The following is a 12,500-nucleotide window of genomic DNA, read 5'->3' as shown; positions in this document are numbered from 1 at the left end:
GTAAAAATGGGAATAATAATAATAGCCCATAATTGAAAAAGTTGTTTTAAGATCAAATAAGGAAATATATATGAAGGGTTCTGCTTTTGTAAATTGCTCTCTAATTGCTAGCTATGCTATGTTTGCTATTATTACATTTATTATGGAAGCCAGAAGTATCAGAAGCAATTCAAAACTTGACGCTTGACAAATCCCAAATGGAATTGCTCTTTTCTTTTGCTAGGCAACTGGGGTTAAGTGACTTGCCCAGGGTCACACAGCCAGGAAGTGTTAAGTGTCTGAGACCAGATTTGGACTCTATCCACTGAGCCACCCAGCTGCCCCCAGAATTCTTCTTTCCAAAGGGGAATGGCTGAAGCTCTTCCCGACTCCCAGTGCAAACAGGAAATTCTTCTTGCCCCGTTAGGAGAGACTACATACCAATGGGTTTTGGACTACTACTATATCATTTACATTATCCCTGTTACCACCATTGTTTATTACTACTCCTTACTAGAGAAATTAAGAAACTTATCAAGAGCTACATTACTTTCCTATTCAGTGCTTTTTCTACTTCAAAAAAACTCAAAAAAGGGAAAGGCTATTAGTTGTCAGGGGTGGCCCAATAGAGAAAATTTGCAGGCCTGGAGTTAGGAAGACTATTAGCATCTCGCGAGCGCGCTCTCCATGCCCAGACTATGGCGCAAGGCTACGTTGGCGCATGCGCCTTACGCAGCAGCTTTTACTGCACATGCTCCATCTCAAGAGCCCCGGAGGTGAAGGGGCGAGAGGCGGGGCCGGCACTGAGGAAGTTCCAACTTTGAGGAGCCGTTGGGGCTCAAAGCATCCCAGGAGCGATGGGTTTTGAAGGAGCGGCAACAGGCAAGTAAAGTGCTAGGAGACTCGGAGCCCTGACTTCAGAGCCAGTTACCATCAGTGTGACCTTGAATCTGTGCTAGGGAAGGAGGGAAAGGGACGGACGGAGAGCACCCCTCATCATGGGATGAATATTCTCATTGGCCGAGAAATTTCACAAACTACTTCCGATTCACTATAGAACACAAAGAGTAGGTCCTCCAGACAATAGAGAAGTTTGAGAGGAAAGACCTCCCACTCCCGCCTCCACCGTAGCGGACGCTCCCTCCCACCCTCCGAGCATAGAGATGTAATCCGCTGGAGGATAGAGAGACCAGGAACCAAAATCGGCCTCCTTCAAACCCCGCTCCGTTCCTTCCCCGAAATCCCCCTCCGAGTAGACTAGGTCCGCCATATCGCCGACTGTATTCCAGAGCTGAGAAAAACCGCTCATCCTTATCGCTGATAAGAACTAAAAGACTGTTTGAAAATGTAAATTTGAAAAAAGCTGTGCCCCTCACGACATGTAATTGTCGAGACTATAGAGAATAGGTCCGCCGACGTATAGAAGGCCAAAAGATCATAGAGAAGATGCGCGTTTTTATCCTGGCGGATGGGAATCACAGAAGACACTGGCACTAACGTAATCATAGAGAATAAATACCTCCGCTAGTTTAGAGAGACCTTAACTTCTGTGGAAGTTATTCCACCTCGCCCTCACTTTGTTACTTTCGAGACTACTTCCCCCGGCTGACAGAAGTAGTTGGCACCAGGAGTCACAGAAGTCAGAGGGGACGGGTGGCACGGAAAGGAGAGGTCTCTGCTCCCATTCCATAATCGCAGTTTAAACCCAGACCATAGAGTAGGGGAATCCTTGTAGAGAGCTCCCTGAGATTATTGAGATTAGAGGCGGGGTTCGGGGGATGTTCGCATTCCCTGGGAGGTACGGAAGCTGGGAAGATTTTTTGAGCTGCGGAGGGATTTGGAAAGGTGGACCTGAGGTCAAAACTTTCCTGCCCTCCTAGAGGACAAAGTGGTGAAACGTGAGATAGATGATGGTGTTGAATTATTACTTTTAAATAGATGTTGAGGAGGCTTTTTTTTTTTTTTTAAACTTGGTCGTGTCAGTTTCCTGTTCAAACCCCTTCAGTTGCTTCCAAATATCTGTCGAGTTAAATGCAAACTCCTTTTTCTGGATTCCTGCCTCTCTAATCTGGACCACTCACGTCTGCAGAATTCCTCGCGAGGGGGCTTTCCCGGGAATGTGCTGGTAAAATCTGTAACAGCAGCGTGGGTGTTTGGGGAGGTAGTTGTTTTTCGATTAATCTGCATCATCACCATCTCGTTCTTAAGGCCAATCAGCGAAAAATAAATCAAGCCAATTTGTAGCGTTTGCCATTTTCTGAGGTGTTAATGTTCACCCTGAGAAATTTAACAATTAGTTCTGAGTCATTTGGAAATCTGTACAACCTGGGCCCTCACACTTCATCAAAACTAGACTACTCACCTTAGAGACCTTAGCCCTCAACACACAATAATCTTTCCCACTTTTTATCTTTGCTAACTTAAGAACTCTTCCTAAAACACCTAACCTTTTCTCTACCCATCCACCTCATCCTTTCAAGTTCAAGACAAATATAATTAATATTAGGAAGCCTAGAGAGGAGAGATGTGACACTTATGTAGAAATTTTAAATTGTCACTGATAGAGCAGATTTATGGGTTACCAATCCAAGGACATGTTATAGTTTAGACAATAGACATTCTTCATCTAGTTGTTTTTTTTTTTTTCCCCTATGTGAACTGCCAAGCTAAAAATGTAATTTATATGGACCTTTTAATGGAATTTTTATAACGTTTCAGGCACGACAATATGGGTACTGCATCATTGGCAAAAAGAAATATCTGTAGGACTTCACCATCTACTAGGAATTCTTCCATTTGGACCCTGCATTTGGGTTCCTTGTAGGACAATGGTAGACATTTTTAGTGAATTAGTATCTTTTTGATTCATGCCTCAGTCCATATGAATCATGAAGCCTGAAACGTTATAAAAATTCCATTAAAAGGTCCTTGGATTGGTAACCCATAAATCTGCTCTATCAGTGTATAAGTAGCAGCTAAAAATTGGGTAACTATAGTGGTCATTTACAAATGCAGAGTTTAACAAAATAAAATATAACACTTTAATGCCAATATACAAATGTTAATGTTTAAGTTGCTTATAAACTTACTGTTATTGAATTGTTTTCATACATGTCCAACTTTTCATAATCCCATTTGGGGTTTTCTCGGCAAAGTTACTTAAGTAGTTTGCCATTTCTTTCTCCAACTCATTTTACAGATGAGGAAACTGAGTCAAGCAGTTAAGTGATTTGTCTAGAATCACACAGCTAGTGTCTGAAGTCACATTCAGACTCAGAAAGATGTTTTCCTGAGTCCAAGCCTAGCACCATATTCACTGTAAAAACCTAGCTGCCTTAATAATTTGGTTGCTGTTCATTCATGTCCAACTGTTCATTGGGTATTTTCTTGGCACATCTTTACTGAAAAGAACAGAAACCCCAGGTCCAGCCCCTTACCTACTGTTCCATCAAGCGGTCCTTAATAAGATTTAACAATGTAGAAAATAACAACCAAAATCTTGCCTAGATTTTAGAGGGGGAAAACATTTCCTCCCAGTTGGGTCTCTGAAGTGCCACTGTTGCTTGATCTAACAAAATCCCAGAAAAAACTCAGGAGGAATATTCAGGGAAGATGTTATTGCAGGCTACTTCAATTTTATTGGCCTTTTTGTGCTCTTTTTCCGCACATGGCCCTGATCTCAGAAATGTGGAGAAGTTATTTCTTTCCACTGAGGTCTGTGTGGAGAAATCGAAATAACTACTTTGAATTTCCATCTATTGCATTCTCTATTCAGAGCACTAGAAATCTAATACTAAGTCATGTAGTTGAACTAACAAAGCATAACTTAAGGAAAACCTTATTCCATAAGGTCTTTGAAATTTCTAAATCTGCTGCTGCTTTCTTCTGAAGCTAGAAGCAAACCCCCTTACCCTTCTTGGTTTGCTCCTTTCCATTTCAGTCATGCTTTGCCTATGAATTAGAATATGGGTATGTAAATATTCCTAAGAGTTAGTAAAGAGTCAGGAAAGCACTAGTAATTTTAGAGCTTTAGCAAAAGACAAATGGGGGGACAACCTAGTTTTCTCTACTGGGATCATCATTGTCATAACCAGGACCTTTGTCTCCCATATAAGTATATTTTACATATTTATATGATAGTGAACTACACCCAGAATTAAGTGAAAGAGAACGGAATTTGTTGCATTTTGGATAAATGTGAAGTGCTTTTCATCCAATCCTAGATACAGAGCTGAAAAGGATCTTAAGAGGCCATTGAGTCCACCCTCAAACTTCTTCCTCAAATATCCTTTTTATTAATAGTAACGTCCTTCTGTTAAGGATTTATGATTAGAAATCAGAGTACCATTGTTAATAAACAATAAAACTCAATTTAAAAATTTGGATTGCTCAAAAGAGACCCAGTGAGCATAAATAAACTGTAGCACATTACCAATAAAGGATTACACATAAGAGACAGCATAAAAGATATTGTTGAATGGATGCATTACTAAAATAGGAGTTGATTATGATTTGTTATGGCAGCAAGAGCTAAGGATGGATCTCCCATATCCTGCATTGTTTCCCATACAATATCAAGAAATCTAGAGACTAATTAATCAACAGTGCTGTTAACCTGAGCCTTCTATAGTCTCAGTAGTGGTTCAAGCATCTTTGGGGTTGCTGCCACCTTGTGGCCCTAGTCAGCATTGAGGAAATATTGAAGAAATTCTTGGTTTCTGGGTTTCATACAATGAAAGAAGTGATGAAAGTAGGATATCATCAGACACCCACAAAATCATCTCTAGTTTATAAAGGTAGAAAAAGAGGAATGCTTATGTATCCCTTGACTACTTTTGCTCACTGCTCTCATTCCCCATCAACCTTTCTTTCCTTTTTTATTTTTCTTCTATGCTCAAAAGACTTGAGTTTGAATCTAGCCTCCACCATGCATTGCCCTCTGACTTGGCCCCTTCATCTCCTTGAATCTTAGTTTCTTCATCTGTCAAGATAAATGAGAATTGAAATAGTTATGACAATTTCCATAAAGGCCACAATGTAACAAGGAAAAATTGGAATTGCCCTTAAATTCAATGGTTGATCTTGGTTCCAGAGGATTGATGATGATATTCATTTTCCCTTTTTCAGCATAAAGGAGGTAGACTTCAGGTGTAAATTACTGTATTATCAGATAAAATTGTTGTGATGTTTATTTAGAACAACTAACTTTATTTGTTAAAAAAGACCAGGCTATAGTTGGTGAACTTGTAAATGGGTATTGACCATTCTGGAAATAATTTGAAATTATCTAACAAAATGTACTTTAACCCAACAATGCCACTGGTAGGCCAATACTTTAAAAAGATCAAGTGAAAAAACTGTTCTTTATATCTTTTTTTTTTTTTTTTTTTGATTAAAGCTTTTTATTTAAAAACCATGCTTGGATAATTTTTCAGCATTGACCCCTGCAAAACCTTGTGTTATATATATGTGTGTGTATATGTGTGTGTGTGTGTGTGTGTGTGTGTGTGTGTATGTGTGTATAAAATACATGTTAAAGTATATGTTAAATCCAATATATGTGTACATATTTATACAATTATCTTGCTGCACAACAAAAATCAGATCGAAAAGAGGAAAAAATGAGAAAACAAAAATGCAAGCAAATAACAACAGAGTGAAAATGCTATGTTGTAATCCCCATTCACTTTCCACAGTCTTCTCTTTTGATGTAGATGTCTCTTCATCACAAAATCATTGGAACTTGACCTCAATCATCTCATTGTTGGAAAGAATCACATCCATCAGAATTCATCATCTGTTGCTATTGCTGTGTACAATGATCTCCTGGTTCTGCTCATTTCACTTAGCATCAGTTCATGTTAAGTCTCTCCAGGTCTCTCTAAAATCATGCTGCTGATTGTTTCTTATAGAACAATAATATTTCGTAACATTCATATACCATAACTTATTTAGCCATTCTCTAACTGATGGGCATCCACTCATTTTCCAGTGTCTTGCTACGACAAAAAAGGCTGCCACAAAAATTTTTGCACATATGGGTCCCTTTCTCTTATTTAAGATCTCTTTGGGATATAATCCCAGTAGAAACACTGCTGGATCAAAGGGTATGCACAGTTTGATAACTTTTCGAGCATAGTTCCAAACTGCTCTCCAGAATGGCTGGATTTGTTCACAATTTAGAGCACCTTTTCATATGACTAGAAATGTTTTTAATTTCTTCATCTGAAAATTAAAGGTCCTTTCTATCAAAAATGTTTATAGCAGCTCTGGTGGTTAAAAAAAAAATGGAAATAAGAGGATGTCCAAAAGTTGATAAATGGCTGAATAAATTATGATATATGAATGATAGAGTACTATTGTGCAATAAGAAATAAGGAAATAGATTATTTCAATAAAAATATTGGTGTGATACAAATTAAATAGAAAAAATGATTTATGCTATCACATCGATATAAAAATGAACACTTTTTAGGATTTTTTATAAATGAAAAATGAAATGTGCAGAACCAGGAGAACAATTTACACAATGATAACTGTTGAAAAAACAAAAAACAAAAAAACTTTGGAAGCTATAAGAACTATGAATGGCACCTTAGGATTCCTGAGAACTCATATGATACTATCCATTATAAAGTAAAGGACTAAGCCATTTATTTTTGTCTTTAGCCACTGAGAAATTAGTTTTGTTTACTCTGTATATTTTTTACAATAAAATTTTCCTCCCCTTTATTTCTCCAATGGAATATTTACTAAGAAACAGAGAAAATAGATTTATGTTGACTTTTTAAAAAATAAGTTGGGTTCTTCTTGTGCAACAAGAGAATTGTATGGTTCTGCATACATATATTTTATCTAGGATATACTATAATATATTTAACATGCATAAGACTACCTGCATCTAGGGGAGGAAGTGGAGGGAGGGAAGGGAAAAGTCGGAACAGAAGTGAGTGCAAGGAATAATGTAAAAAATTACCCATGCATAAGTTCTGTCAAAAAGTTAAAAAAAAATTTTTTTAAATAAGTTGGGAAGCAACTTATTTTATATCTATATAAAATATAGATATAAAATGTTGATGCAGTTTCAGTTGAGCTCCCCTGTAAAACTAAAACATTTACTTTGTTAGAAGTAATCTCCCATGAAGTGGAAAAAATTTGTAAATGTGTGTAATATAAAAATAAAAATTAGTAAAACTGAAAGTGAACAACAACAAAAAATGATAAGAAGTGATGCTAAAGATACATTTTGCCCATTTCACATTTTTTGCCTAGTTTACATATATATCATTAATTCCTTAAGAGCATAACTATTGATTTAATTACTAGTTTACTTTATGATCAAAGAAAGCAGACCATTTAATAAAATGGATCAAAATAATTGTTCAAAAAGTTCCTGAGTTGCTGACCTGATTTTTTGTAAACCTTTTTGTAAATATAAGATTTAAAAATAAGGTGAAGACTATTTCAAAGTCCGATTCTTTTTGTACAGCAAAACAACTGTTTGGACATGTATACATATATTGTATTTAATTTATACTTTAACATTTAACATGTATTGGTCAACCTGCCATCTGGGGGGTGGGGGGAAGGAGGGAAAAAATTGGAACAAAAGGTTTGGCAATTGTCAATGCTGTAAAATTACCCATGTATATATCTGGTACATAAAAAGTATAATTAATAAAAAAAAAATAATAAGGTGGAGAGCTTAAGCCTCTCATCTTCAGCCAGTCCTTGTAATTTGCCTAGAACCGAGAATGATAAAGGGAAATAAGGACCAGCATGGTGAAAGCAAACTTCCTTACCACAGTTCTAATTCCTTTTATATTTGGGAAAATAGAAACCTGGGAATATTTGCTTCATCCACAGGATCTGTTCAGAACTGAAAGGAGCCTAAGCAGTATCAGATAGATAGGAGAACCACAACAGAATAGTATTGAAGAAAAAAAATATCAATACTGTACTCTTGAGTTTTAGGCACAAGTATCCCAGAAATATTTTTTATTAATTTATCTTAATATAAATCTAAGCATTTCTAGCATTAGTGATAAGAATGTCAAGATTGACATAGTTCCTCCAAATTCTCAGAAATCTCTTAGCAAAGGAATTGGAAATAGTATTTGTAGGAATCTAGAACTCGAATCAGGTCAGAAGCTGATAAAGCATTTGGGGTTATTACTCTAATAGGATATTAGTCACTTAATCTTAAATGTTGAAAACTAATTTTTCATGTAATTGGAAAAAATAGTATTAAGGGGGGGTACATGTAGTGTTTTTCTTGGCAAACATATGATAGGTAAAGGAGAAAATAATGGGGGAAGATGTTTGACTGACATGAGCATCTAAGATCAATTTTTAAGGATTTTATTCTAAACTTTGGTTTCTTTATATCTCTTAAGATTAGGGATTGTTTCTATGCTTTTACTTTTTTGTGTAGTACCATTTCCTGGCCACAGTGCCTTTTCTACATAATAGGCCCTTAATAAAAGGTTGCATTGTCTTTCTCCTATTTTTGTTGCTTTTTTAATGTTCTTGCCTCCTTCTGGAACTGGATACTTTTCTCTTACTTAACTATCTAGGAAATACAATATTTTTAAAAATACAAAGTTTGAAATCTCCAGGCTAAGAATCTCTACCAGCTCTATGAGTTGCTATGGCCAAAGAAAAACAAGTCACTTGTACTAGCCAACCACCTAAAAATGAGGATCTATTTAGCTAAGATGAGTGATCTTTAGACAGTAGTATAATTTGGATCTTTTACTTGAATTCTTGCCAGTTTAGCAGTACCTGTCAGAGCTCATTTTCTTCCTGGCAAGGCCTTTGATTAATTACCATGGTCAACTCTATATTGATCCTAACGAAATGTCAGGGTAGGATTTTAGTTGAACATTGACTATGAAGCTTCATTGATTGTACATGCAGGTCATGTTCAAAATACAACTTTTGTATCTAAAAGTTGAGAACAGGAGTGGGAGTCAGGATTCCCATTCTCTTTTTTAGGTCAGAATTTGATTCAAAGTACGGCAGTTTTCCTAGGTGGTCTCTGAGGTTCTTTGCCAGTTTAAAGTCTACAACTAAAGAAAACCTAAAACTTTCTTTCAGAAGGGAAATTTAGTTTTTAAATGCTTATATTTTTTTTCACTAGCCAGTCTGATGACCAAGTGATAACATTTTTCTCTTCTCTAGATTAGAGTCTAAATGTTGTATACAAATACTTTGTTCACAACAATGAGGGAGGTGCTTAATAAGTGTTGACGGGTAGTTGACCTGCTTGGAATAGCACAGCAAGTGTTGAAGGAATAAACTGTTTCTGACCATTATAGAAAGCATTCTGTAATTATGCTTTAAAATGTGATTAAAATGTCTTATGTCATTTGATCTAAACATTCCCATTCTAGGCAGATATCCCAAACATAGAAAGAAAAATTCTATATACACAAAAATACTGCAGCACTTTTTGTGATAGCACAGAAATGCAATTGATGTCCATTCTTTGAGGAGTGGGTTAACAAAATTGTGAATGGAATGGAATTTCTTTATAAAAAATTATTGAGGAGGTATTAGAATATTTAAATAAATTCATGCCAAATTTATTAAGCAGAGCCAAGAAAATAAGTTCATAGTGACTACCAAAATGGAAATGAACAAAAATGGTAACTGTTGTGAAATTACAATAATTACAAAGTTGGTCCCAGTAAAAAGATGAGAATAGTTTTCTCCTTTCGTTGCAGATATTGAAGACCATGAAAGTAGAAAATAGCAAGTACTGCAAAGGTTGATTGATGAATTGCTCGACTGCTTTTCCCCCATTTTTTTTGTTCTGTCACTATTTCTCTCCCACATTAATAATTTAGTGTGTGATTCATGGCACCGCCTTTCCTTATCGACCCTTGACAGAGCAATTGGAAAATCAAGGTGAAAGGGGGGTAGGGGGGAAAACTAGTTTAGTGGAAAAAAACCCAGAATTTTAGTTAGCTGTAAATTCAATGGATCATCTGTGAAATTGGAGCCAAAAAAGCTACTGTCTGATTTCTACAATAAGTGATTTATTCTATGTAGATACTACCTAATTCGCTGTAAGTCCTTAATAATAATAGCTAACATTTATACAGAACTTTTGTCAACTGGATCAGAACCAATCTCTCTCCTGTGGGTGTCCAGAGCTGAAACAGCAAGCTAGAGACAAGACAGTCAGGACACAAACAGAATTTTAATTAATTTCAGAGTGAAGAAAATGACACCTGCAGATGGAAGGAAGCCCACCTCCTAAGAGAAGGGCTTAGTCCACCACACATTCTTAAATCTCTCGCTAGTTCTCATAGTTAACATTTTTGGGACAATACAGGTGTTCTTTGGTTCCATGGAAACAGTCTTGTCTCAATTTTTTTTTTTTGGTGGGGACATAGAATCAGAGTGCCTGTCAAATAACAAAGAACAAGAACTGTGGACAGCCTTGTGAAATAAAGGGAGCTAAATATCCAGTGAACATGTGATACTGGTCTAAGCAATACACTTTGCCAGAAGATAGTATCATTCTGAGCACAAAGGATTGCTGTCATGCCAAGCTCAGGACACCCCTTGCTTCCTGGGTCTTATGTCCGAAAAACAGGTTATCTCCAGAATATTTTGACAGGTTGCTATATGCCAAGCACCATGAAACATTTTACAAATATTTTGTCCTCACCAACCACCTTTCAAGATAATATGCTATTACCACCCCCAGTTTATATGAAGATACTAAGGCAACAGGTTAAGTGACTTGCCCAGGGTCACATATCACTTTATCCACTGCACCACCTAGCACATTTTGAAGTGTGGATGGACATCACCACTCAGACCTTGGGTCCAGTAATTCCACCTACCTTCCCTATTTATTTTCCTATTACTGAATGTTGCTACATGATTCGTCCTTATACAGAAGTTTGCTTTTACATTATTTTTTGAATGCATTTCTCCCTACTCAGTAAGCAAATCGATTGTAACAAAGTGGAAATAAAGTATCATAAACACACCATGGAAACACATCATGGAAATGTTGTACAATGTTCTACAACCATAGTTATCTTCTACACCTCTGCAATGGTAGGAAATTATATTCTCTCGTCATTTTTTAAGAAATAATTTTTTTTGGTGAGGCAATTGGGATTAAGTGATTTGCCTAAGGTCACAGATAAGTCAAATTTTAACTCTGGTCCTCCTGATTTCAGGGCCAGTACTTTCTTCTGTGCCATCTAGCTGCCCTTCTCATTTTTTAGACTCAATCTTGGTCAACATATTTTCAAGGTATTGTATTTTAGTTCTTCCCATTCACATGGTTGTAGCAATTATATTTGTTTTCATTGTTGTGCTTACTTCATTCTGCATCAATTTATTGTCCTGGGTTCTAGCACTTTCATTTATCGGATTGAAGCTTTCTATGTTGCTTTTAGTAAACACTCCTGAGGTAGCTATCTTCCTTATACAAGCCACAACTTAATTAAAAGGAGTAGGTTATATTAAGCAAAAGAAGGAAACCAAGTACTGAACAGTGGAACCCCTAGCATCATAGAATTAGAAGTAAAAATTACCTTGGAGGTCATCCAGTCCAACCCTCATTTAAAAAATGAAGAAACTGAGGTGTAGAAGTTAGAAGGTTAAAGATTTAGTGACTGGTTCAGAATTAAAGTGATAGAATCAAGAATTGAACTCAAGTCCTCTGATCATTCATCCAATGCTGACTGTACCTACTGGCTTTATTTCTCTTAACTATTTTCTATAAAAGTATGAGATGCTTTTCTGAACTCTATCTGTGATATCAATCAGTCTTCACTTTTACTAAGTTGCTTATCTGGCCAAGCTCTAGTTTGCAATCAACAGAGGAATATTGCATGACTAGCCCTACCTCCCTCTCTGTAAGGGCTTCAGGTAAAGAAGCTGCAGTTCTACCCAATTCCATAAAGAGGCAGCACTAGGCTCCTATCAGTTTTGCAATATCTGAACCTATAGGTATAGACAGATTTCAGAAAGGGAGAAAACATTTGTTCCCAAATGGATAGGGAACCCAGCCCAAATACTTCCTCTATTCCAGGATTTCTCCTTCCCCACACACCCCCAATACCCTTGCCCCTAATGTAACCTGCCCTTTTTTAAGTGGCTCCAGAGACTCCCCCCTCCTCCAAATCAGTGTTAGAACTAAAGACCAAGAGGAACTGGGACTTTAGTGTTCATCTAGTCCAGCCTAGTCATTGTGCAAATGAGAAAAATGTAAGTGACTTACCCAAAGTTACACAGGCCTCCATATATCCTAATGTCTAACTATATTGTTTGTTTTGAGCTATTATCAGGGATTCTCAGATAATTAGAATATGGCACAAAATTCAGGAAGTCAGATATTTGTACTTCTATGGAAAGAGAGAATATGGCATACCAAATAAGTTTCAAGCTATTCTTAAAAACCTAATCCTACAGATTTTGAAAAGTCATTTACTGAAATTATAATTGCCACTATTCACTGATTTAGACAAGCTAATTAAAACAATAGGCAG

General features: G+C 36.6%; 1 pseudogene; it reads right to left on the bottom strand.

Moving 5' to 3' along the window:
* Positions 1-1,249, bottom strand: part of LOC141550357 (membralin-like) — a 62,924-nt pseudogene extending 61,675 nt beyond the window's left edge.
* Positions 1,250-12,500: the final 11,251 nt, after the last annotated feature.

Source organism: Sminthopsis crassicaudata, chromosome 1 (assembly GCF_048593235.1).
Source record: "Sminthopsis crassicaudata isolate SCR6 chromosome 1, ASM4859323v1, whole genome shotgun sequence".
Taxonomy (NCBI): domain Eukaryota; kingdom Metazoa; phylum Chordata; class Mammalia; order Dasyuromorphia; family Dasyuridae; genus Sminthopsis; species Sminthopsis crassicaudata.
This window is presented reverse-complemented; position numbering and strand designations above follow the sequence as displayed.